This window comes from Dermacentor variabilis, chromosome 8, assembly GCF_050947875.1.
Source record: "Dermacentor variabilis isolate Ectoservices chromosome 8, ASM5094787v1, whole genome shotgun sequence".
In the NCBI taxonomy this organism is placed as follows: Eukaryota; Metazoa; Arthropoda; class Arachnida; order Ixodida; family Ixodidae; genus Dermacentor; species Dermacentor variabilis.
Window position 1 is genome coordinate 70,778,047 of NC_134575.1, and position 25,931 is coordinate 70,803,977.

Consider the following 25,931-nt stretch of genomic DNA (forward strand, 5'->3'; position numbering starts at 1 on the left):
AATATCTGTTTGCAGCTTTTTCTGTAGCGTGCTAAGAGAACGCTCATTGTAACTTCATTTTAGAAGTAGCGGAAAAGGAGTTTTCTGCGCTACGTAAAAGATATACATATATTTTGTTTATTATTTTACCGTGCTGTGCAGTCCATTCACCCAAGGATAGATGATAACTATATCTCAGAACATCGTATAGATTTTATTACCTAGCAGACAGGTTATTTCAATAAACCAAGTTTAAAAACATGTGCCGCAGGAAAAGTCGCGTTTCAAAATTTTGCGTGTATCTAATTATTATGAGAAATGAGCCACTTGCATTATTTATTAAAAGCTAATACTTTTGGTTAAAAGGCAAAACAACAGTAAACTGAAGCCATCATTCAATGGCATGGCAAAATTTTATTTATTATAGAATTCGAAAAAGTGGTCCTTCTTGTCTTCCTTCCACATTGTAGAAAATGTGGTTTATTCAGGATAATTTTAGAGGGCAGAGAGATATAGAGAGGAAAAGCGGAAGTTAAACAGCCGCAATCTTTCGTTTTCTATTCTGCAGCTCACTAACGTGTTGTATTTTGAGGCGCAGCCTGAGCTGGCTTGCACAGTTTACAGCAGTATGGCCATGGTGCCTCAGATGGCACTGCGATGGAGTTGCTTAGGCAAACTTCTGGCGTTTTCGGGCACCTGCATGGTAAAAACTGGAGTTTTATTGAAGCACTGGCACCGCAAAAAAATATATTCATTACACATGTACGGAACTTAGCGGATTGCAAAACATCATTTACAAGTCTATCCCTGATTGAGCCTTTCTACATGTTTTGCAATTTACAGTGGGATAAGAAACATGGTATACATTTGCTACGAGAGTCGCCTTATTGCAATAGATTCCTCTCTTATCCCGGCTGTATTTAAATTGTCCACGCGTATTGTATATGCCAGTTGTAATATGTAACTGTTAGTTTCTGCGTGAAACCACGAAAACAAATCTATTAATTGCTGGTTTATAAGCTCTGTTGAAATTTTAATATTTTTTACATAGCAATGCTGACGTTGACCTTTATATTTGGCGCAAACCAAGAAAACAGAAATAAAATATTTCACTGTACATTGATTTTTGAAGCTGCCTTAAGAAATCACCGTAATGATGAGTAACGAGATCCTGGCACCTGCTTACACGCAGAAAAGTGTACGTGAGCGTCAGGAAGGCTATGTTGTGATAGCACCTGTGAGGACGTCTGTAAGTGGAAATACGAGCTTATAATCCTTTCGGCAAACTTGTCGGCGTCTTGCCATACTGTTCTTATTACGAAAAAAGCCTGAATTCACTACAATGTAGATAATTTCCACAGTGCAAAATATTCACTCATGATTAAAAAACTCCCTAATGCGAAATTTGAGCGCAGCTCTACGCATGCTTTCATTTTGCGATGTATTGACTGGCGCGGACAATCAGTCTCTTACGGTACGTTTCAAACAGAGCTAAGTGTGGCGCGACTGCCTGGCTAATCGGCAGGTCGCGTGAGGCAGTACGTGGGTTACGCGTTGGCGCAATTCACAGCAGCTGCCGTAGGCAGGCATCCGCTCAAGTAGCGCCTTGTGTTCACATATGGTTGCGGTGGACACGCTCGCCGCGTGCTTTATTGATGGCGTCATCGGTGAACAGACGAAGCGCGCTACTCAGGCGCCAGCTCGTAACAGTCTTCACCGGAGGGTCCATCTTGCGCGGCAGCACGCATTTCTTCTAACGATTTTGCCATACCATCTTCCTCTACTTTCCACCTCGCGCTCTCTTAGCTATCGCCATCATTCATCCCCGCTACGCTCCACCTTCGCTGCTTTATCCTTCGCCGTGCTCGTTCGTTAATTTACGCCGAGGATGCCAACGCTGAATGCAGGAATGGCACCTAAGAGCTTCGTTCTGATAAAAAAAAGGGACAAACAAGTGTACGCACTAAGAATGTCCAAGGAATATCCACCTACATGGTCATCCAAATAATTCGATGAATAAATGTTGATTATATGCTTCTATTTTTCCTATTTTACCTGGTTATCATTGACTTTTGACCCCTCATTGACTCATTGACCCCTATTCAGCACCGGTTGCTCTCTGCCACACGGTGACATGTGTCAATTACGAGCCCCTCAACACTCGTAACACGCTCTCTGTCACGAGCCGCTTCCGCGCGCATGCGCGCTCTAATGCGTTTCTTCTACCCAGCTCTTCTAAGTTGTGAACTGTAGGTTGCCTCGATGCGCGCATCCTTCCTCCTTCAATCTGCGGCAGTGGGTGCGCACAAGGGCAGCTTACTGAAGCCAAAGTTGATGATTTATTTGCATTGCCTTGGAAATGGGGCTGCGACAATTGGTCACCTAGCATGCTTAAGCTGATCAAGTAATCTATGGACATTTATCAGTTTAGTATTTTTGTAACTCTCATTGGACTTTCTTTTCTTCTTTAAAAGCCCTGCATCTGCCTTGTATCGTTACTTATGCCAGTAAGTAACACGGTCCTCTCACTCTCCGCTGCTTTTTTTTTCTTGCTTATGCCGACTGCTCACCGATTAATGGCTTCCATCCACTTTCAGTCCTAGCGCTTCTAGAAGGTAGGTTTACCCATCGGCCTGCCTCGGCGAATACCTTGCCATTGCATCTGCATGCGATTAGTTGTCTCGAGATTTCCGATGCAACACGCGCATGCCTCGTCTTGCTCTGAATATTAGCTACCTTATGCTTTTGTCCTTAGGCAACCAGTTCGAGTCTCGTGTATCAAGACATTACCCCTTTTGTTATCGCACGTATTTAACTTTCCAAATTCTCCCTTTTCGTATTTTTCTAAATCCCCAGGATCTTTTTTTTTCTTTCTAGTACTTGCATCCGATTCACTGTCCCTGTTCTTCTATCTTTTTGATGCCTCCTGGTTGCCCATTTACACTTTAAAAAACCCTCTAGTTGGCAGCCACTGTTACTGATGTTTTCCTCCATTCTTTCTTGAGCTACATTCTTTTGAGCTACGATATTTGTACAATTTGAGCCATCCTTATATTTTCGCCCAGATACCTGAGTTTTCTTCAGAACTAATTTTGCTCTGCGCTTTTCTGGCTTCAAAAGAGGCACAGCCCACGTCCACCTGCACTACCTCATTCACGGTTTTACCATGGGCCACCAAAGCCAACCGGCCTACGACCTTTGATCAACTTACAACCGGGGCTATCCGAGCACTCTGGGCACTCCGCGCCATTTGGCAGAGCGTGCAGCAGCCAGATGATACTTCGTGGTGGCACACCAGTTGTTGCCAAAGACACATAGCCTCACATAACACTCCCTTTAGGGAGTGTTATATCCTTACTATCCTTATGATTATATCCTTATTGCATTATTATTGCTATGTGTTCTCGGCATGACGCGATATCATCTATTACTATTGTGGTATTTTTGTTACGAAATGTATGTACAAGTCATCTAACACAGCGCCTTTTTTTGCTAGGAACGGTTAAACGATGTTCACATTCTATATACGCGAAATTCGTTTGAAGTGAGTTAAGGAAACATTGTTCTCCAAATTTGCACGAATTACGCATTCCTCAATCATTATTTAGATGCAGCTTCTGGAATTTACGCATGCCGAGGTGTTCGAATTTCACAGGTGGCATTTAAACACGCTTGTGATATGTTGTAAGGCCCATATTTCCAACAAACGGCAATATTAGTGTAGTAGAAAGCAATGGACACTTTACGCTGGAACCAAGTTTCGCTCGTAATTACTGATATCTTTTTTAATTCGTCTGATTCCGCGCAACATATCTGAATTATATATTAGTTTACTATCCGTAACATTGTCGCATGGCATGCTTATTAAGAAACGAACAAAATGGAATTTATTCAACCCGTATTGCCCTGTGTGATACCGGCCGCAGGAATAAGTTAGACCCACTTGTTGTCCATTATTCAACTGGTAAAGTCATCTAGATCATTTTTAGGTTCAAAGCACATGTTGTATGCCCCGTGAAGAGAATCTTCAGTAAAATGGTCGTTTGATTATATTCGGTTCTTCATTTTCTACAACGCGTTTTGCGGAACATGGATTACGCACCGACCCGGCAAATTGAAAAGGCGCTGAAATCCCCACTACGCGGACCATATTATCCAGGCGACCGTGAATTACACTGTCTCCACGATGGGCTCGCTTTTCATCACGTCGCATGCAAAGCCACTCCTGCCCAGCTATGTAATATATCATGTACCAGCCAGCTTTATTCGGCCTCAACTCCATCTTGCAGACACACCAAACCTCGTGAAATAAGACACAAAGTTCATCGCCCCATTATTGGAATTAGGCCCTTCTTTCACTGGATATTGGGTACAGCTTGTTGTCTGGCTGCATGATGCCATAGAGAAGAAATTCGAGCCCGCGGAAAATGTGCTGAAATTAGTGCAGCTGGTACTTCATATATATATATATATATATATATATATATATATATGCATGTCACCATCATCTGCGTTCATCAGCCCTTACCGGGAAAAAATTTATGATCTTGTTGTCAGCTGCGCAACATCATAGCTACTGAGCTTCCTCGAAAAGTTAGGAACAGTTTTTAGGCACAAGACATGAAAATTCTGCACCCATTGTGCGATACATATTCGGAAGTTATTATTTGCGTAGCTTAATGCTTGCTGTGGAGGTCGGACGAATATAGGATTGCTGCTTTCGCGTGTGCGTATTCGTGCCCTCTCTTGGCTCAAGGGAACACTGCTACGACCGAGATTGTAGAAGACGACCTAAGAGCCCAGCCTCTAAGCTTCTGAGCCTCTGATGATTTCTGAGCTCAGAGCTCAGAGTCATAGCCCCGCTCTTGCTTTAGCCCGTGAAATGTGAATATGTATTAGCGTGCCCTGAAGACACAGCACAATTTGTAGTTTCGATACGCATTTAAGTGTTATTTTAGATCATGGTTTCTAACCGTTTTATTTGTAGAGCAAGATATACGGCACCTGCATATGTGCTAGCTGCATATGTGCTGGCTACATATGTGCTGGCTCTCTCGCTCTTTCTCTCAAACTCCACGCCCTCTGGATGACAATGGCAGAGCGACCGCGTATGGTGAGGTGCGACAGCACAGTCATACGAGCGCTAACGCGTTCCATGTAAGCGCGCTTATATTCAGCCTGCGCTCTTGGGGCGCGAGAAAGTCCACTACGTTTTACGCGCATTTCGATAACGCATGGTCGTGACTTCCACGGAGTACATAGCAACGTCAAACTAAAACCGCGTAATTACCCTTCCAGTTTCCTTCACTTCTGAATACACTCAGAAGAATGCACTCAGATTGTTGTCTCATCCTTGTTACATGCCGTCTTCTGCTCTTCGGAGTTCATCGTTTTGCATGAGTGGCAGAGATCGGTATTTTCGTTCAAATCCACGCGGGTACCTGCCCGCTCGTACGTAATGAATGGCCGCTGATGTCAAGCCGTTATGCTAAGCCTTTCCGCATTTCCCGTCACATATGTTTGTGATATGGTACTCATTTAAACCCATTCCTCCATAAGCGGCGCCATTTCCTAGTCGTCGCTAGTATTTTGTCTTTCTTCGTTTGCGTTGTTCTTGTAACAAACTGCGAACGAACTTATTCAAATGCAGACATTGTATTGCTTGGCACACACGTGATATTGTATTTCTTAACTATTGCAACATAATTTTTACCACTTTTGCTATAGAGTCCCATCATAAATTATTATGCAAATATAGATGTTTTAAAATATGTATATCAGTTTCCTTGTAATTGCCTTCACGTCACCTCTGCAATACTTGCATATGAATATAAATAACGTGCTTTTTTCATGTTTGAACGTACAGCGTGCGAAGAGGTACTATAAAGGGTCATTAGAAAAATTCACGTATATAACGTATAATATTTACCCTCGGACTGTAATTGACTGGCCACTTGAGCTGCATTCAACCACAACGCAGGGATGTGCGAGGGCCTCGCTTCCTCCCGCCGGGATTGAAAATCCGAAAGCAGTGCAATTTCCTACTCCTAAAATTAAATAGAAAACGAGCGTTCTATTTGAATATATGAGAAGAAACCTTATGCAGATATTTTCACAGAACATCGTGGTAATCATCCATAATTACACTATAGTCAATCACACCATTGCTTTCAGAAGAAAATTCTTCATGTACATATGAAAAAGTAAACTTGGTTCCTTCAACGTTAAAATACCAGCAATGTTGACAAGAACACCGCGGGGAAGACAGCTACCCCAGGTCCTTAGTGCACATTACAAGAAATATCTTAGTTGCATTAATCTAAATTAACGTTCCTGGACAGTAGCTGTCGTCACTTTGTTCTTCTACTGGATAGCAAATTTATGCACCAATGGTTTCATTAGTGTCAACATGTAACACGACAAAAGAAAAGGTATTTGCTGAAAGGACATTGTCTTAAGTTACAGCTTATTTTGGCATGTTACCGTGTACCAGAGTAATGAGACGATGATGGAATGGATGCAATCAAGGGTAAGGAGATTGCGCAGACTCGTTATAAAGGATCACAATAAAATTTTCATGAGCAAATAGTACGTAATCCCTCTTTTCGTGATAAAAATAAAATTTGAAAAAATGTGCACGTGTTTGCGCCTTCTGCCAAAAGGCAGAAATTTTTTAGTCGTGTTACAGCCACTCTTTCCTGTGTCCTTTAACGTGTGTCAGTACACGAAGCCTCACCGAATGCGAAATCATTCGCTTAGTTTTTTAGGTGTAACCAGAAAAGTATCCAAGGCACGGCTAGGTAAGCTGCAGCGCGCCTCTTCCTTCTTTCTCCACCAGAAAAAACATACGCGAAAAAGATGCGTTGCATTATAAGATCGCTGTCAGTGAGTATAGGACGGTTTAAGGAGTAATGAACACATGAATGTACAGCGGGTAATGATACGCCTATGTGTCGGGACTCAGTGCAATGTGCGGTAGAACTTCATCTTGCCTTCTATCTTTTTTTATGCACCGTGTGTCCAGGACTGTATGAAATTTCAGCAGCTCTCTTGAGCAAACTTGCTTTTTAATTTTGCTTCAACTTTTGACATTGTTTTGTGTTATCTCACAATATATTTATATTCTTTATGCTATGTAAAAGACAGTAGCCGTCACTATGCAGGGCGAATGCATCTCATTATTTTGATTTCTTTTCAATAAAAATCAGCAGCATTACAACAAGCATCGCGTATTTGCTGTTTGGAAAGAGATCTTTTTTAGTACCCAGCAGCGGCATAAGCAATGAACGTTGTGTCTTTTCATCCGTAGGGCACAGAAACATTTTGGATTCAATTTATTCTTCTGGTTAAAAATGTTTTAAAAGTTTGTCCTTAATGTAATTTCAAAATCCCTACCTCCTTGCCTTCGCCGTTGAAACTATTCTCTAAGACCACTCCAATATACACAGACTGCTCTACGCTTGCAGTTTACAAGTGTTATCAAGTGGGGAGAGCACCAACGTGCTAGCCAATTCCATAAGCTCTGACAGTACTTAAACCCGATTTCCAGCCCACCTGAGGCTTGAACACCGGTGAGGCTCCGTTCAATATCTGAATTTCCCTGATTTTAAACCATCAACATCACCACCACAGCATTGTAATTTGTAGCTCACCAAGCTGTACTTACATTTCGAGCGAAGGAGCAGCTACTTTGTTTCAAAGGCTCAACGATGGGAGAAGGCGAGTGTTGTAAGTGAGCATTGGGCATAGTTTATGCATAGTGTATGCGTTAAGAGCCAAAGCCGCTAATCATTACTAATATGGATGAGATAGTTGAAGTGGCTGAGGAGTTCAATAGAGATTTATACAGTACCAGTGGCACCCACGACGATAATGGAAGAGAAAATCGTCTAGCGGAATTCGAAATCCCTAAGGTAACGCCGGAAGAAGTAAAGAGAGCCTTAGGAGATATGCAAAGGGGGAAGGCAGCTGGGGAGGATCAGGTAACAGCAGATTTGTTGAAGGATGGTGGACAGATTGTTCTAGAGAAACTGGCCACCCTGTATACGCAATGCCTCATGACCTCGAGCGTACCGGAATCTTGGAAGAATGCTAACATAATCCTAATCCATAAGAAAGGGGACGCCAAAGACTTGAAAAATTATAGACCGATCAGCTTACTGTCCGTTGCCTACAAAGTATTTACTAAAGTAATTGCAAATAGAATCAGGAACACCTTAGACTTCTGTCAACCAAAGGACCAGGCAGGATTCCGTAAAGGCTACTCAACAATAGACCATATTCACACTATCAATCAAGTGATGGAGAAATGTGCAGAATATAACCAACCCTTATATATAGCTTTCATTGATTACGAGAAAGCGTTTGATTCAGTCGAAACCTCAGCAGTCATGGAGGCATTACGGAATCAGGGTGTAGATGAGCCATATGTAAAAATACTGGAAGATATCTATAGCGGCTCCACAGCCACCGTAGTCCTCCATAAAGCAAGCAACAAAATCTCAATAAAGAAAGGCGTCAGGCAGGGAGATACGATATCTCCAATGCTATTCACAGCGTGTTTAGAGGAGGTATTCAGAGACCTGGATTGGGAAGGATTGGGGATAAAAGTTAATGGAGAATACCTTAGTAACTTGCGATTCGCTGATGATATTGCCTTGCTTAGTAACTCAGGGGACCAATTGCAATGCATGCTCACTGACCTGGAGAGGCAAAGCAGAAGAGTGGGTCTAAAAATTAATCTGCAGAAAACTAAAGTAATGCTTAACAGTCTCGGGAGAGAACAGCAATTTACAATAGGCAGCGAGGCACTGGAAGTCGTAAGGGAATACATCTACTTAGGGCAGGTAGTGACGGCGGATCCGGATCATGAGACGGAAATAATCAGAAGAATAAGAATGGGCTGGAGTGCGTTTGGCAGGCATTCCCAAATCATGAACAGCAGGTTGCCGTTATCCCTCAAGAGGAAAATATATAATAGCTGTGTCTTACCAGTACTCACCTACGGGGCAAAAACCTGGAGGGTTACGAAAAGGGTTCTACTCAAATTGAGGACGACACAACGAGCTATGGAAAGAAGAATGATAGGTGTAACGTTAAGGGATAAGAAAAGAGCAGATTGGGTGAGGGAACAAACGCGAGTTAATGACATCTTAGTTGAAATCAAGAAAAAGAAATGGGCATGGGCAGGACATGTAATGAGAAGGGAAGATAACCGATGGTCATTAAGGGTTACGGACTGGATCCCAAGGGAAGGGAAGCGTAGCAGGGGGCGGCAGAAAGTTAGGTGGGCGGATGAGATTAAGAAGTTTGCAGGGACGGCATGGCCACAATTAGTACATGACCGGGGTTGTTAGAGAAGTATGGGAGAGGCCTTTGCCCTGCAGTGGGCGTAACCAGGCTGATGATGATGATGATGATGATTGGGCATAGTTAAGCGATGCGCGTCTCCTGGACATTAGTTAGGGGTGTCAAATCTCCTGCTAGCGCATGAACGTGAGCGCTCCTGTCTATCTTCAGTTGCCGCGAGGAATGTCCTAAATTATCCCGCTGTCAAGAGGACAACTGGCTCTTCGTAACCTACTACAATGAAGGATGTGAAAATAGAATCCGGACTCTAGTAACCTCATTCAATTTCACAATCTCCTACAGTCAGCACGCTGTTGTTCTCTCTATATTGTTGCTTTCGTTTTTGTCCTCACTTCACAGAAAATATGCTACATTGTTTTTCATTCGTCGTGCTAGTATGCTTGGCCCAATATTTCGACTACACGTTGGCTGTACCCATGCCATGCATAAGTTCAACGGCTGTCGTTACAAACGTGTGATAGGTGATAACTTCATGCTAGCATGAACGGCTGTTGGTACGTTAATATCAGTTTATTGAAAATGCATAAATATCATCTTAGTAACGTTCAGCATCTTAGTAACGTTGTGCTAAAAATTCTTTTTGAAGTATAACTGAAATTCAGTAAAATCAACGAATAGCATGTGTGCACAATTGCCGACTTACCGTCGGGGTACCTTACAGGGCATTCATCATCTCTTCCTAATGGGACATCAATCTTGCCTGCGGACGGAAGTGCCACGATTGCAATGCATGCTGCGAATATCAGCCCAGCTACAGGAAGCTCCATGGTACTGTGACACTTGAGTGCCTGGTAGTGATGAATAGATAAATTACATTTATTAAATTCGTATTCCTTTTATAATAAAGTACTCAACTGCTCTCAATCCTATTTTTTTACCAAATATGGTATATTGGTGAACAGCGCAACGACCGTTGAGTTCGTTTTATTTAAGCGTTATTCCGGTGCTCTTGGCAAAACCATAAAAAAGACAGCAATCATAGCTGAGCTTGTGTTTCGGAAATTGAGTTTGATGAGAAATCGTCTCCAAAAGCAAATTGATCACGGAGGTAAGCGTGCGACTTACATTAAGTGGCGAGCCCAGATGCGATTCGATGGAAGACACCTGGAGCAAGTCAATATCCCTTGCCACCTTTGCAATATTTGTTCTTTTTAATGCCATTTCTTATGTAGCATTCTTTGTGAACTTGAACTTTTTCGGGCATGTTTGCCTGTTTCTACGAAACGTTTTTCACGCCAACTTGAGTCCCTGTGTAAACAATGGTTTAAAGTGGAGTATACGGCACAGTATAGAGGACCGGTTTTCAAAACAACGTGCAGACTAGCTTACTAGAGTCACCGAGTATGTGGCACTGTGTATGTCCGACTGTTCAACTAACCTATTTGGCGCCATACTTTGTCACTGACTCATCGAGTGTGTACTCCTGCGTATGTGTCGCTCCTTAGTGACAAGAAAGTCGTTTCAAGTTTCTTTGGTGCTGGGCCGAATCACACCGAGGTCATGCATATGCAGGCAATGCTATCTTTATATTTTGAAACACCCTCTACACGTAGGATTTGCACTAGCACCGCTAGATGGCGCAGCGTGTTCTAGGAAGTTCAAGAGAGGAGCACGGCTGAAGTTGATGCTGCATTTGGTGCTGCATATGATGCTGCACATGCAGAATATGGTGTCTCGCTACATTGCTTTATTACTTATCACACTAATGTCGACAGTCATCTTTAGATAGCCTCGGCCTAAGTATTTTTCCACGTATTTGCGCAACTCTGTGCCAATATTATTATACCATTTTAGTCTCATTGTATTCGCAATCGAAAATACAGTACAATTTCTTAATGCCTGCCTAGCTAAATCGTCGCTTGGCGTTGTGAACTTTGTAAACACCACTACACAAATGTTTTATTGATCAGCTTACTGGAGGGAACAACGGTGTTCCATAGCGAAAATTGGTGAACTATATACTCACCGAAGAAAAAAATCTTACAATCGACTGAAAATTTAAGAAACAAGAAAGGTCGTTGAAAATTTGCGTAGGTAAGTATATTCACTGATACATACCGTCACTTTCATAAAAACAAAAATTTCTTAAAGTACTCCAGATTTCTTGAAAATAACAATCGAAATCACTAACCCTTCTTATAGAATCATAAAATCAATAAAATCAATCGATAGCATAGATGCGCAATTGCGTGCACACTTACCCTTGGGGTACCTTATAGGGCATTGATAATCTCTTCGGAATGAGCGAGCTGCCACGCCTGCGGCAAGATGTGCCACAGTTGCAATGCATGCTGCGTACATCAACCCAGTTACAGGAAGCTCCATGTTACCCTGGCACTTGAGTACTGCTAGGGAGTAAAGGATAAATTACATTCATTACATTGATATTTATTTTATAATAGAGTACACAACTGCTATGAAATCTATTTTTGGAGAGAGTGTGCCATATTTGCGAACAGCACAACGACCGTTGAGTTCGTTTTCTTTATGGATTGTTGCGGCTTTCTTCGCAAAACCTTAAAGAAACAAATCTCGGCTGAATTTCAGTTTCGGAAATTAACTTGCGTGACAAATGGCCCCTGAAAGCAAATTTATCAGGGACCTAAGCGTGCGACTGACCTAAAGTGGTGACCCCACATGCTATTCAATGCAAGGCACCTGGAGCAAGGGAAGATCACTTGCCGCATAACAAATATCCACTTTGTTGCCTACAATTCTTTATGGAAATCGCTCCGTTGAAAATGATAAAATGAGAAGGGAAGATACGCAGAGCGGACAGGGAGGACTTGGCGTTAGTTAGAGTTAACGTGGAAAATTGATCCAAATGGAAGGGAAAGAGAGAAATGCAAATGATACAAAGGCAGGGCGGTTCACCAGAGTTAAAGCCTCCGGTTTGCAACCCTGCACTAGGAGAAGGGAAACATTGAGTAAATACGAAAAGAAGAGGGGGGACAAAAAGAAAGGCGCGAAAAAAAGGGGACAGGATGGAATCATTATGGCCTTTCTAATAGGCGACTGCCTCGTAAAAAGGTCAGCAAAGCCTTGACCGACTTTTGATGCGACGATGGTTCATGTCGGCATTCCAAGACTGTCTGTTCTGAACGTGGCCTGTCGTCAAGGCGTGCCGAACATGGAAAGTTTACTTACGGGTACCCGAGGTCGTGTCCACCTTTTAACGAGGTCAGGATTGTTTGTGAACATCAACCTTTTCCGGCATGCTTACCTGTTTCCATCGAACGCTTTTCACGCCAGCTTGAGTCCCTGGCTAGTTCATGGATTAAAGTGGGCTATCCGGCTTGTTTGTTGAGGGTAGGGGGTATAAACCAACCGTCGAAGTAACTTGGGTCACTGGGTATGCGGCGCTATCTTGTTCCCCCTCTTCATTTAACCTCATTGGCACCAACCTCGGTCAGTGAATCACTGCGTGTGCGCCTCTTGTATGGGCTGCTCGTCAGTGAAAAGTAATTAAGTTTCTCTGGTGCACAGCCAAATCAAACCGAGGTCATATATATACGGACAAGGTTGTCGTTTTATATTTTCAAACAAGCTACACGCGTGGTCATTCCAGTGGCCCCGTTAGATGGCGCAGCGTGACCAGAAGGAAGATCGAGAGAGAGGAGCTCGGTTGCAGCAACTGCTGCATGCATGACGCCTTTTGGTATTTTGGAATATGTTGTGTCGCTACATTGCTTTAATGCTAATCGCATTAATGTCGATGGTTATACTGAGGTGGTTTCTGTTGATTTTTTTAAGTGTATATCTAAAGCTTTCTGCCCATATTACTATACAATTTATGTCTCGTGCTATTGGCGCTCGAAAATGAAATAGATTTCTTAATGTTTTAATATTTTTGCATAATATGAGAGATAAAATGCCAAGGGCTCTTTTTATGGATGACACACTGTGATAGCGAGAATATGAGGCCGACATAAATCTACCGCCTTCACTTTGAATTGATTCCAGCGTGTCAGTAAGGTAAGCTTGATTTGGATGCCATATGTTAGAAGCGCACTTTAATGATGGTTTAATTATCGAATTAAATGCCTGAAGTTTGGTTTCAGAATTAGCTATGCGTAAGCGACGTTTTAGAACGCCAATATATCTAAAAACTTTGCTAGTGATTAGTTCGACATCATCCCTCCATTTTAGATTGCAAGTGAACAGAAATCCGAAGTATTTAATCGACAAAACTGTTTCAACTGCAGCATTGTTAATTAGGCACTCGTTAGGCATTAAGGTAATGCGTTTAGTCTTTCCTATAGTAGTTTTCATCCGCTATTTGCTGCACCATTCTGAAAGAGTCTTCAAGTTGGATTGCAGGGTTAAATTGTCGTTCTGCTTTGCTATTTATTTGTATTTTATGCAGTTATCAGCAAAAAGACGTAAGGAAGACTGCATGTTAGACGATATATCATTTATGTAGATTAAGATAACACTGGTCCCAAAACTGATCCTCGTGAGACCCCAGACTTGACATGCGTGCGGTGAGATACGTAGTCATTGATTTAAACACTCTGAAGTGTGTTTGTGAGAAAGCTTGCGATTCAGATAAATGTTTTGCCATCTAGCCATAGGCTACGTATCTGAGCAAGCATGACAAGCATGTTCAACACAGAGAACAATCAGCTGTGAGATTACCATAGCCCCAAGCAAGTGCGCGTGAGGCGATTGCTCCAAGGTTGGTCGGCCAGTGTACAGTGACGATTGTAGCAAGAGTAAACAAGTTGGTTTAGTGGTATTGAATACGTTTTTCGTGCGCACAGTTCTTTCCAGTTTAAAAGGTTCATTTATTAACTAGCTCTTAGACACGGTAATCAGTACAACTTTGCACTGTGAGGGATACCATGGACCCAGCAAAGAAAGCATGGCGCTTCAAACGAGAGAGCAGCCGCTCCGAGCATCCCCCCCCCTGCAGAGTTTTTAGCGGATAGTAACGTTTCAGCCGTTTACTTGCATTGTCAAGTACAGCAGAATTTTGTGCGATCAACGATATTTGCTCCGCCTCAGACGAGCTTGCGACACAACCATAAAATGAGAATGCAACGAAATAGCCAATCACGCTATTAAAATCTGACGCTCTCAGAAGAACCTCTTACTCACGTTTTCTGTAGGGACTTTTCTACTGAGAGTGTGAAGCGGTGTCCCGAGTTGCTCTAGAACTGTTTAGCAGCGCAGCTAAAGACAGTGATCAATCTTGTACGTCAGTACAAAAAGTGTGCACATACAGCGCATATGGCCAGCATTTGAACTTTCATACGTTTATGTGTGATAATTCTATGGAATGCAAAGACGTCGTTGGGAGGAAGAAAGAAAAAAATTGTATAGAGAAAGCACGATATCTCAGCATCAGCTGCAGCTTGCTCGGCCCTGCTATTCTGCACTAGGAATGACGAACATCGTATGAAATAAGTCGTGAAACATCAGCACCCAATCGGAGGCACATCTGGCGCAGGGTACTTGAACAAATTTCTTTTAATATAAGGCGCATTAACCTGCTTGAGTATGGTAAACGTCCTTGCTGTAACTTCTAAAGAATGCAACAAAGAAAGAAAGGATTATCCAGGCCCAGCACATATTTTGGAATCTATGCGACGCGAGGTTTCCTTGAAGCGCCTAATGAAGTGCTATAAATTTAAACATTTCGATCCTTCGTCTTTGGCCTAAAGGAAACTGGCTCGCTCATGTGATGTCACTCACCCATGCTATACAACTTGACAAATCTTATCTATAGATCTACATTTGCTTACATATTCTTATTTATTTAAGAAGTACCGTCCGCTTCCTAGCGAATCACCAATTTTGGTTATGTACTATTCTACCGAGCGAATGACTTGCACCACTCGTCTCATTTATAAGATTCCACTTAAGAGAGAGAGAAAACATTTATTTGGACAATCGAGGTCGTTGCTCTTGAGGTCGAGTGGGTGGTGTCCTCATTGCAGGACTCCACTCGCCATGGCTGCTCGACGTACTTGCTGCACGAGAGATTCTTGTCCCGCTAGGGCATCGCCGGTCAGCTGTACCTCCCGCCGCTCAAATGACGTGCAAGGCGTTCTTAAGTGTTGAGGTTTGCTCCCACACCCCCACGAGATGTAAAACACTGTAGGGCGTGTGTTGCCGCACCAGGGACAGATGCCGCAATGTGTATGTGGCAAGCTTTTACTGTATCTGTGTAGGTTTGGGAATGTGTTGGTCTGAATAAATCTGAGAGCTACTGCCTCTTCAGTGCTGAGCTTTATCTGAAGGGTAGGATAAATCTAGCGGTGAAGTCGCTGGATCTTGAGTCGGTCGCAGTAATTCTACGGCAGGGCCACGAAGGTAAAGGGTGGGGATTGATCCGCTTGCGTGAGCATGAGCGTTCCCTGCGGGATGCTGGAGGATCAGACTTCGCTATTCATTGCCATAGTTGCTTGGACTGCTCTTCATTGTTATTGAAGACTGATAATATAGCAAGAAAAATGGTCTGTTGGAAATAGATATTGCACAGTAAGCGGCTATGCGACGCTTTAAGGATGGTGATTGCATTAGCTCGCCGTCAGTTCCAGTTTCTTGGAAATAACTCTTGTTTCTTTTCATGCGATACACGCATGTTCGGTACTTGAGTACTCTTCAGCGTTTGTCGGAGCACGTCTATCGCACCCTCGTTGAAGTTCACTCTGTGTTTTTAGGTTTTTTTCGTTCCGTTTTGGAGTGCGCACGTGTGTCTAATCTATATAAGGTCGGTGTTCCTTCAATTAAATCATCAGTTGCCAGTACCGCTTCGTTCTCTCGGCCTCTTTGTCTCCTATGTTCCTCGCGTTAACTCCCCAAATCATGCCTTACCAACTGACCTACACCCACACTCTGCTATATTACCGTCAATGGTGTCGGTGGGCACGCATGTTCACCTCCAGGAGCTGGTAGCACAATCGCCAATTGTCTAAAATCTGATCTGCGGCCAAAACGCGTCAGCATTTATACCTGACTCGCCGAAGATAAAGAACCTCGTTGCCGCAGTCCGCCATTGAAGGAACCACGCGGGAGAAGCACAGAGTGCGTCTTCATAGGGAAGCCCGTAGGCCTCGACGAGCGTTGGTAGCAGCCAGCGCGATACAAAAGCAGAGCAGGCTTCAACGTTGGTGCCGAGGAGCGAGCCTTCGGTTAAGAAGCCAGCAGCTTCAAAGAACATCCACTATAAACAGTAGGGGCCTGGTGGTGCTGAATGTACGGAAGCCTGTCAATTGCATACTGAAGGCGTAGGCGAGCCTGCTTCATTGAGCAGACTGTCCAGACATCCAGAGGTACCTTCCTGAAGAGAAGGAAATGGGATTCGAATTCCATTTTCTGCCATCACGAAGGATACCTGAAAGACACAACAGCCGTCGTCTTTTAAATAATGAACGTGTCGCCTAGAAAGAAGCTTTTGTCCACAATATATCTATATCACAGCGTAAAAAATGCACTGAAAATGCAGAGGTCTGATACGCAACATAGGAGACGTAACAAGATTTTAACTATCTTCTCTGTGGCTTTGTGCCAGCAGGAAACCAATCTAGGATAAAAACACTAAACTTTTCGAAGGCTACTCAAATAAACATCGGGCACGTGGGTGGTGTTGCCATTGTAGTTCAGAGCAGCATCACAGCCATTGAAGTAAGCATTAATAGGTTTTAAAAGCCACCGCTGTCACCATTTTATCCCATAGAGCTGTCACCATTCGCTCTATGTAGTACGTCCTACTACACACATAGTTCACCTTAAAAGATCTAGAGCTAATCGTGGAGCAGCTACCTGAGCCCCTTTAAAAAGCAGACGATTTTAACACTCACAAGACACTATGCGGGAGTAAAAAAGTTCACCGGCCTACGAGGCTCGAGCAGCACAGTCACATAGTAAGTTGGAGTAGTGACTACAAATGGCGTCCATTTTTGCACTACGCTTTGGAGGGTTTTCTGTACGAAGTCTCTTCGCTTCGTTTTTTTTTCGAGAACATTCCATCGCCTGGAGTGGCCGGTGAGCGATGGCGAGGTACGGCTGCACAGAGGTCTGTTGAGCCCGATGAGGCCTGGTTTCAGCCACGCGCGTCGTTCTACGATTCGTTTCTTCAGCAGCGGTTCGTATCTTCCGAGGAGGCTCCGTAATATATACCTGAGAGCAAACACAGGTATGCATTCTACGTGGCGCCCATGTCACATCCCTTACCCGTGACACGGTACTTTGATGTTCTTTATGGTGTTGATGATGATGGTTTATTGGCATTCCTTTTGAAACGGGACGGTAACAGTCACCTTGCCTGTTTCAGATCATTTAATCAAGTACGCCACAAATGTTAAGCCACAAATGTACGCCACAAATCAAGTACGCCACAAACCCAGCACGTGGCGCTGAGTTTCTGGCAACACCACCACATGGCCTCACCTATGCGCATGCCGGCCGGCATTGCCGTGGGACGGGAGGCGCACTTAGACGCGTACGGGATGAGCTGTGCTTGTTTTTCAGGCGCTGTGCTGTGGTGGTCACGTGCTGGGGTGTGCTAGTGTAAACGTTACGATCGTCCATTGCCTGAAGCGAGCGCTTGGCTGGCGTGTCAGCAGCTGCTGTCCACGCATGCAGAAGGAGCACGCAAACATGCGTCCCCCTAATGGCTCCATAGCGTGCGCTCAATGTCAAGGACACCCAGGTCTGTAAGAAGCATCGCGCGAAACAGAAACGTCTTCGCTAGCCACCAAAACGGGGTACAGATACTCCTCTTCAGTCGCACTGCGTTCAGGTTTCTGGTAAATCACTGTGGATGGCCAAGACCGAGAGATGACCGCCTTCGTCACTCCATATGGCCTCCATCCATTTAAATCGATGCCTTTCTGGTCTTTGAGCGTTGCTGCTACTTTCGGGCGTATGACGGACCCTCTTCATTCAGCCTTCAAGTGGTCCACATTGTTGAGAATTAAAGACGCGCTCTTGCGTCAGTCACGTGACGTGGCTTCTCAGGTGTGCGCGGGCGTGTCAAATTGTGCTAGCGTTCCGTTTGCTGGCGCGCTTAATGAGCACCACGCCCTGCTGTGCTTTTGGTTCTTTCAGTTAAGGCCTAGTTTGGCAGATAAACAGTTTGATTCCATTTCTAAAATTTTCGCATTGACCATCGCGGCCACAATACCTTTGGAGTGTGTTCAATGCTATTGTATTTTCAACTACTTTTGAAAACAATCGCATTCGCTTGTTCACTGTGCTTGGTGTTTTTCCCTGCGATCACATTCAGCTTAACTACCCAAAATGTATCTTCGAGCACCGTAATATCTGCACATTCGACTACCTTGTTAACGCTGCAGGTGTACAATCAGACACCAAGTAAAGTCTGCGCACAGTTACCCAGCTCCCTACTCCGCAGGGCGCCGTGGACGTCTGCAGTTTTCTTGGCCAATGTTCCTACTTTGACCATTTTGTTCAGTGGTTCGCTGGAGTAGCCTGTCCTCACACAGGCCTACTCAAGAATCACGTCTTTGTCACTCGAAGTAGTAACAAGTGGACGCCATTTCACCGCTCATTGCTATCCTAACTACCCCACCTGTTTTAGCACATTTTGACAGGTCAGCCAGCATACACGTTCGTACCGATGCGAATGGTCATGCCATAGACGCCGTCCTGGCACAACTCGGCCTGCACCGTGTGGGTGCGTACACAAGCCAGTTTCTGTCGCCATCGGGGAAGAATTTTTCTTTCACAGAAAGCGAGTGCTTAGCTCTCGTTCGGGCCTTCCAAAATTCTGACCATACTTGCATGGCAGGCACCTCTCAATAATTACAGACCACAATGTACTTTGCTGGCGTACCTCCCTCAACAACCCCACTGATAGCATTGGCCGTTGGGCACTATGTTTGCAAAAAATACACATTTTCTCGGTTCTACAAATCTGGACGGCTTCACCAACAGGCCGACTGCTTGTTTCCGTACCCAGTAATTATCCCTCATGCACTGGAAGGTTAACCTGAAGCCTTCGTTTTTGGCATTACAGGCTTCGTCCACATAACGGCCGAACATTGCAGCGACTCCTCTTTGTGGCATATTATAGACGGTCCCAACCCTCCACACCCTGCCCCTTCACTACGAATGTGTCTGCTTCACAACGACATCTTACGCCCCTACAACGGCTGTCCTTACGGCGCGGGTAGTTGCTTCCTGTTCCCACGCACCTTGGCCCGTGACATTACCGATGCCCCAAAAGAACACAACGTCCCGGCCGTCTGCAGAACAATTATGAATCCTCTCGCGCCAAACACTGACACCAATTTGTCGATTGTGCAACAAAGCAGTTCGTTCCTGGTAATCACACTTTAAGTTGAAGTGTTGCTGGGTGTAGTCTAAAGAACGCTTTTGTCCCAGGATAAATGCACAACCGTCTGACTCACTTAATAGAAGGTGGACACCAACTTTATATGCTGAATTGACTACAGCATAAGCTTTGCGTGCTTTTGGACAACGCTTTACGGAAATATGACTGACAACAGATGAACAAAAAGCAATTTATTTTAGTAAAGCAATGAACGGGGCTAGTTGGTGAACGTTCATGGTTATATTGCGCTCAGTTTTACACAGACGATATTAAGTGAAGGACGGGACGCGGACGGACGTAGCGCAAACTACATACTGTTTAATACTGTTAAAGAACGTGATTATATACCACGGAGACATGGCGCGGGGGGCGGGGGGAGGAGGGGCAGATATAAAAAGATATGACAAGGTGACGACATGTGATCATAGTTCGGGTCAGGCATACATCGTTCACTTGCACCCGTTCGCCCTGGCAAACTCGACCTCAGCTTCGTTAAGCGCGATGGTCGGAGTGCTTACGCACATCTCTTTTTCTTTAGCTGTTGCAAGCGCCTCCCATATTTCTCGCTCCGTCTTTTTTTTTTTTGACGTGCCAGTGACTGTGGTGCTTTCTAGTAGCGGAGAGAATTTGCATTGTTCGCAATGTGCAGCCAAGTTGCTGGGTGCTGTCAGAAGCTGGCACGTGTAATTGTGCTCCCGTAACCTATCATTTAGACAACGTCCAGTTTGCACGATGTATACTTTCCGGCAATCTAGTGGGATTTGGTAAACAACTGGAGTAGCACATTCCACGTACTTCTTCACGTGCTTTGTCTGACAGACCGTAGCACTAGGATTGGCCTCTTTGGATCCTGCGTTCACCCTCTTGCATATGCCTTTTAGTTTTTTCGGGGCGAAGAACAGAACTTGAACATCAGGGCACGGCGGGATGGCCACGTTTGGATGGGGGCGAAAACAACCGTGTAATTAGATTTAGGGGCACGTTGAAGAACTCCAGGTGGTCGAAATTTCCGGAGTCCTCCACTGCGGCGTGCCTCATAATCAAAACGTGGTTTTGGAACGTAAAACCCCATAATTTCATTTTGTTAGAACTTTCTCATTAGAACACAATTACACGTATACCTATGTCATGCCAGCACCAATTAGCTCTTTCGGATGGTTACCGCGTGTATATTATGATCATGATGATTTCCATGCAATGAGACATTGGCACTAAAGGGGGTTGACCAAGAGGAGGGGCTGCATATCGTAACAACGAGACTAGTTCTTAGAGGTGATCGCCCTTCCTTGAGGACGAAGCTAATTTCCGTTTAATAACACGCACGCATAGAACCGGCCAGTGCAGAATGCGTCAACGCCACCAGCGCTTTAGAATAATCGCCTTGTGCTCATAATTCGGATTTCAATACCATGACACATACCTGCAACAGGCAATCGGTTAAGAAGCGTCTCCGTGTCTTGATTACGATTATGATGATTTCTATGGAATGGCACGGTGTGGGCGGTACGTATTGTGCCAACGCCAACTATCCGTTTGAGATAACGTCCCCGCGTTGATGATTGCCATAATTTTTCTTACGGGGACACATGCCCACTAATACCGATAGGCCAAAAAGCGCGTCCTCGTGTTCTTCATGACTATCATGATTCCCGTACGATGATACATAGAACAATGCGCTGGCATAGAAGCGGGTAGTACATATTGGGGCAACGCCAGCTATCTGGTATAGATGATAGCCGTGCGTTGATTATGTTACCATCGCTGAACTCCTCTTGCTTTTCTTTTTGTAAGAGTGACCGGCAATATATTCCGCTCCTCGGAGGGTTTTCTAACTGTACACAGGTGCGACATGTTGGCATGACAGAACACGCAAGGCGTTTGACAACGCTTGCGTGACGAGCTCCGCCGTTATCGTTTCACGCTTCGCACGTCGAGAGTGCACGAGATCGGACCAAACGCAAATCGCCGGCGGTCGCGCCCCGCGAAATGTTAGATATCGTTAGCTCAACCTTAACTCAGACCAGCACTTGGATAGCGGTAGCTCAGACCAGCACCAAGGTAAATATACTTGGTAGCAAAGCTTCCATAGGAGCCCATACGTTCAAAACATGGCGGTCCATCGGCAGTTCATGGGGCTTAGCGCCATCTGTATGTGTGTGCGAACACTTCCGGGGGAAGAAAAAATAATGTGACGCCATGTCCGTTATAAGCAGAAGTGACGTCATTTTGTTTTTCGAAGGCGCGAAATTTGTTTTGTTGGCCCGCTTTTGGAGGTACTTATTCAAACGCCCGGCCATTCGACTTGATTGGCGTTTCGAGCTTTCAGCGCAGAAAGTGATGCACGAAAAGCCAGAGGTACGGTTGTCGAAATAACACCCCTGCACAGAACATACTTTCTTTGGAGCCTGACGAAAGCTTTAGGTGTTGAGTGCTGATCCTACTCGGACGCCAAGCCCGTCGGCAGGCGCAGTCGCACGAAAACAACTACACAATTATCTGGCGGTCGTAACTCCCTACTTTTGACTTAACAGATTATGAAGCGATGAAGCTACCCGCGTCACCACATTCAGAGAAACTTCGACAAGCAAGAAAACACAAACTGTGAGGAGGGCGTATTTCAACAGGTGAACTTAACGTGTGCGCCTTTCTGCCCATTTCAAGACGTGCATTGCATTGCGAGTGATAGTGGCGTCAACGCCTCCTCTAACGATGGGCGCTGAAAATAAAAGCATTCATTAATAATAATAAAATTGAATAAGCTCGTATTTTCTGAACTCGTCACGAATATATAAAATTGACCAGGAATTTTATTTTCGTTGAATGAATCTAACTGTGTCTCGCTTGAATTTAAAAAAAAACGCTTTTTTCTTTCCCAATGTTTGTTCCCTCCAAACATATTCGCGCTTCAATTGCTTCTCCCATAACCCCCCTTGCTGATGTCGGTGACAATCTGTACTGAACCGCTTTTCGCCCGAAGCTTCGCGACTTATTTGGATCGACCTTGCCGGCACTTACACATAGTACCTCAGCAGGAACGCTTGCGTGTTTCTAATGATCGTGCGCACTAGTACCACGCCAGTAGGCCTATACAAAACAGTGCCCTTGCTGCGTCACCGAGGTGATTAAGCGTAGCGTCGACGTTCGCCCACTTCGTGTGGTGGCTTTTGCAGCTTACCGCGCTGCAAGTGTCTGAAGAACCTCTAATGATCCTCCCGTGTGCGACGCATGCGACAAAAAAGGCACACCACGACTACAGCGGCGCCGAATTCGTGAATGCACCTCGAGTATCCGTACAACTGCATTAGGAATAAAAAAATCACAAATTTTAGTTCTCTCTTTTTTCCTTTACCTGGAGCATCGCCTATTATTGTTATGTGCCAAACTAGAAATATGTAGTCCTAATTTTTCGTGAACGGTGTTTCGACGCAATAGCAATGATTCATGTTTTGAAGGACGTGGTTTTAACATAAAACTAAAACAAGTAAAAATCGGATGCCATTTCCAAAATTTATGAATGCAACTATCAAGTATACATATTGCTGGCGCTCTGCTAATGGACGACAGCACGCCAAGTTTCATCTCAGACGCCAGCGCTCGTTTCTCCCCTGGCGGAACGATTTCATCTCCAACGGGTGTAGGTTTCAGCCGCCGCTTCCCTTAGTAGTGCCCGTGTTCAGTTCGCGCTGCGCGCGAAACATCTCTTGTTTGCGACGGCGCCTCTTCGGATGACTGGCAATTATTATTGTGTTGTTAACTGTCACGACAGGAATGTAAACACGAAAGGGTTGATGCAACCAGTGAAATTATGCCGATTCACAAAAAAATGGTACGAGAAAAGCAGATGACAGACTTGGATTACTGCGGTGCGCCGAGCGAAGTAAACAACTGGCAAATGAATCGAGCTCGTTCATTGATCACTCCTGAGTGTATGACGGTTTTTATATGTAACCCACATGAATTTAATGATTACTCGGTAGATAATCCTTTTATTCATGTAAAAACTTTAGGTTGTTCGACGACCGCTTGTCCTGTCTTCTTTCTCGTGTTTTCTTTGTGTGTGCGCTGCCCAAGAGTGAAAACCACTTCTGTTGTATGCGCTAGCAGCGGCCAAAGTTCCCGCGTGCCGAGAAATTGAATATGTGCACGATGCATTGAACATGACCGGAGTTCATTCCCGCTTCACCACTGCACCGATCGATCGAGTTACTAGACGATACACGCCCGCGTCTTGGTGGCGCCGGCATTGCAGAAGCAGGAATGATTACTAATATTTTCAACTTCCGTCTCTTGAGCACTGTTAAAAAATGGCCAAGCTGTCTACATTGCTGCCTCTATTCCATATTGTAAAGGACGTACTAGTTAAAGTTGTGTACGCATGTCGTACTTGTGCTATGCAGCGATATATTTTGTTTATTTCCGCACAGTGTCGATGGAAGTCCGATGTCGCCATCAGAGACAACACGGATTTGTAGCAAGCATATAGTGAGAAACTGCAAAAATGACTTGAGCTCGTATGTGTCGTATGTATATGTGGCATCGTATATGCCGACAATTTTTCCGGCGGCACATACGATGTCGTTTCCAATTACCTGCTCAGTGTCACTTACATGGTTAAGCAGACGCTGCGCTTTCGCCGCATTGCAGCCATAAATATAATCGTCAAGCGCACCGATCTTCTTAAAGGCAAAGAGGAGCGTGTACAGTCTGTTTCACACTTACGGAAAAACTCGGAACGTATTGCATCGCGATGCGGCAAGCGATGGAGTCCTGCGGCGGCAGCAGCTCGAGCAGGCGCAGACGCTCAAGGGGCGGAGTCATGATGTGCGACGTCTGCTACGGCGGCGCGCGCTGGCCGCATTGTCCGGAAGCGTGCTACTGTCGGGCAGTGCACCGATTTCATCGGTACTGCGGGAACTGAGCTGATATTCTTTACTAAACGTTGTGCGTCGCCAAACTCTGAGCATTCATTGGCGATAATGGAGTTCCACAAACTTCTTTTGACAGCACGCTTCGTTTGTTCTTTCGAAAGGCCGGGGTACTGAGTGCGCGCACGTATATTTCTTCACTGTGTGTGCTACCGTAATAAGCAGCGACAAGATGCACCAAGATGTGCGCACGACGTGCTCAATCTTTGTTTGACTCGAAAGGGAAAAAAAGCACTCAACAATGATAACTATGGGGGTCGAACACGATGAAACAAACAGATACGAATAAAGGAATGTTTTAGGTTCAGACAATGAGCTGGAAGTGATTTTCCTCGACAATTATTCGCTACACCAGACAGACCCTGCCCACCGGCGGGGAATTGGACACGTCACGCTCGGAACTTCAGTTAGTATCTCGTCATGTCCCCAGCGGCAGCGATGACAGCACTCATCCTGGAAGGCAGTGAAGTATAGAATGACTTGATCAGGGATGTGTTCATTAGCAGCACGTCTCAGTCGCTGACGATGGTGGATCGATGCCTATCCTCGGGCGACTGGTAGAGGGGATGGTGCGGAAGCAATACTTTCAACGAGCCCCGACATCTTATATGATGTTGGCGCCCGGGGATTGAGGCGGCCACTCCATGAGAGTGACTGCGCGCTCCTCCAGCAGTTCTCGCACAATACGAGCAGTGTGGATCGGCGGGCTATTGCGTTAGAATATATAGTCGCCTTCCAGAAACGGGCCTTCAAGAATGTATGGAATCAGTACGTCGTCTATGACAGCCCTGCAGCGATGAACTTACCTTCGAGGCGTATCAGTGGGCGTCGCACAACGCTTAGTAAAGAATACCGGCTCATTTCACACAGTAACAATGCGATCGACGCACTGCAACTGACAGTAGAACGCTTCCCGACAATGCGGCCAGCGCGCGCCGCCGTAGCAGACGACGCCGTTCAAGATCCCGCCCCTCGAGCACCTGCGCGAGCTGCTGCCGCCGCCTCACTCAAGCACTCGCCGCATCGCGATGCAATGCACTCAGTTTCCCCCTAAATGTGAAACAGACTGTACATCGCCCTTCGAATGAGATGTCGACGCGCACACACATAGGCACACTCCGCGCGCGGCATGAAACGTGCCCAAACACGCGCAGTGCAGGAGGCAATCAAGGCGGTGCGAACGAGAGGTGGGAGAGGAGTATCACCCGCTAATAGAATTTTGCTTCGCATGCGGCACTCTCAACGCCGGCGCAGCAGCACCGCTCTTGGTGCCGTTCTTGTCCGTGTACTTTAGTTTTTATTAATGATAAATATAGCATATAACGTTGAAACGTGCTCAATTTTTTTTGCAA

At 45.0% G+C, this 25,931-nt stretch overlaps 1 long non-coding RNA gene across 2 annotated transcripts; it reads right to left on the bottom strand.

The window, feature by feature from the left end:
* Positions 1–386: 386 nt before the first annotated feature.
* LOC142591092 (uncharacterized) lies at positions 387–25,439 on the bottom strand. 2 transcript variants are annotated; one of them, XR_012830333.1, is made up of 5 exons: positions 24,374–25,439; positions 11,550–11,693; positions 9,992–10,136; positions 5,909–6,026; positions 387–675 (listed from the first exon to the last, which is right to left on the bottom strand). It is a non-coding gene; the product is annotated as an uncharacterized LOC142591092 (long non-coding RNA). The 2 variants fall into 2 exon arrangements; XR_012830334.1 differs by having other exon boundaries at positions 11,550–11,696.
* Between the last annotated feature and the right edge of the window lie 492 nt (positions 25,440–25,931).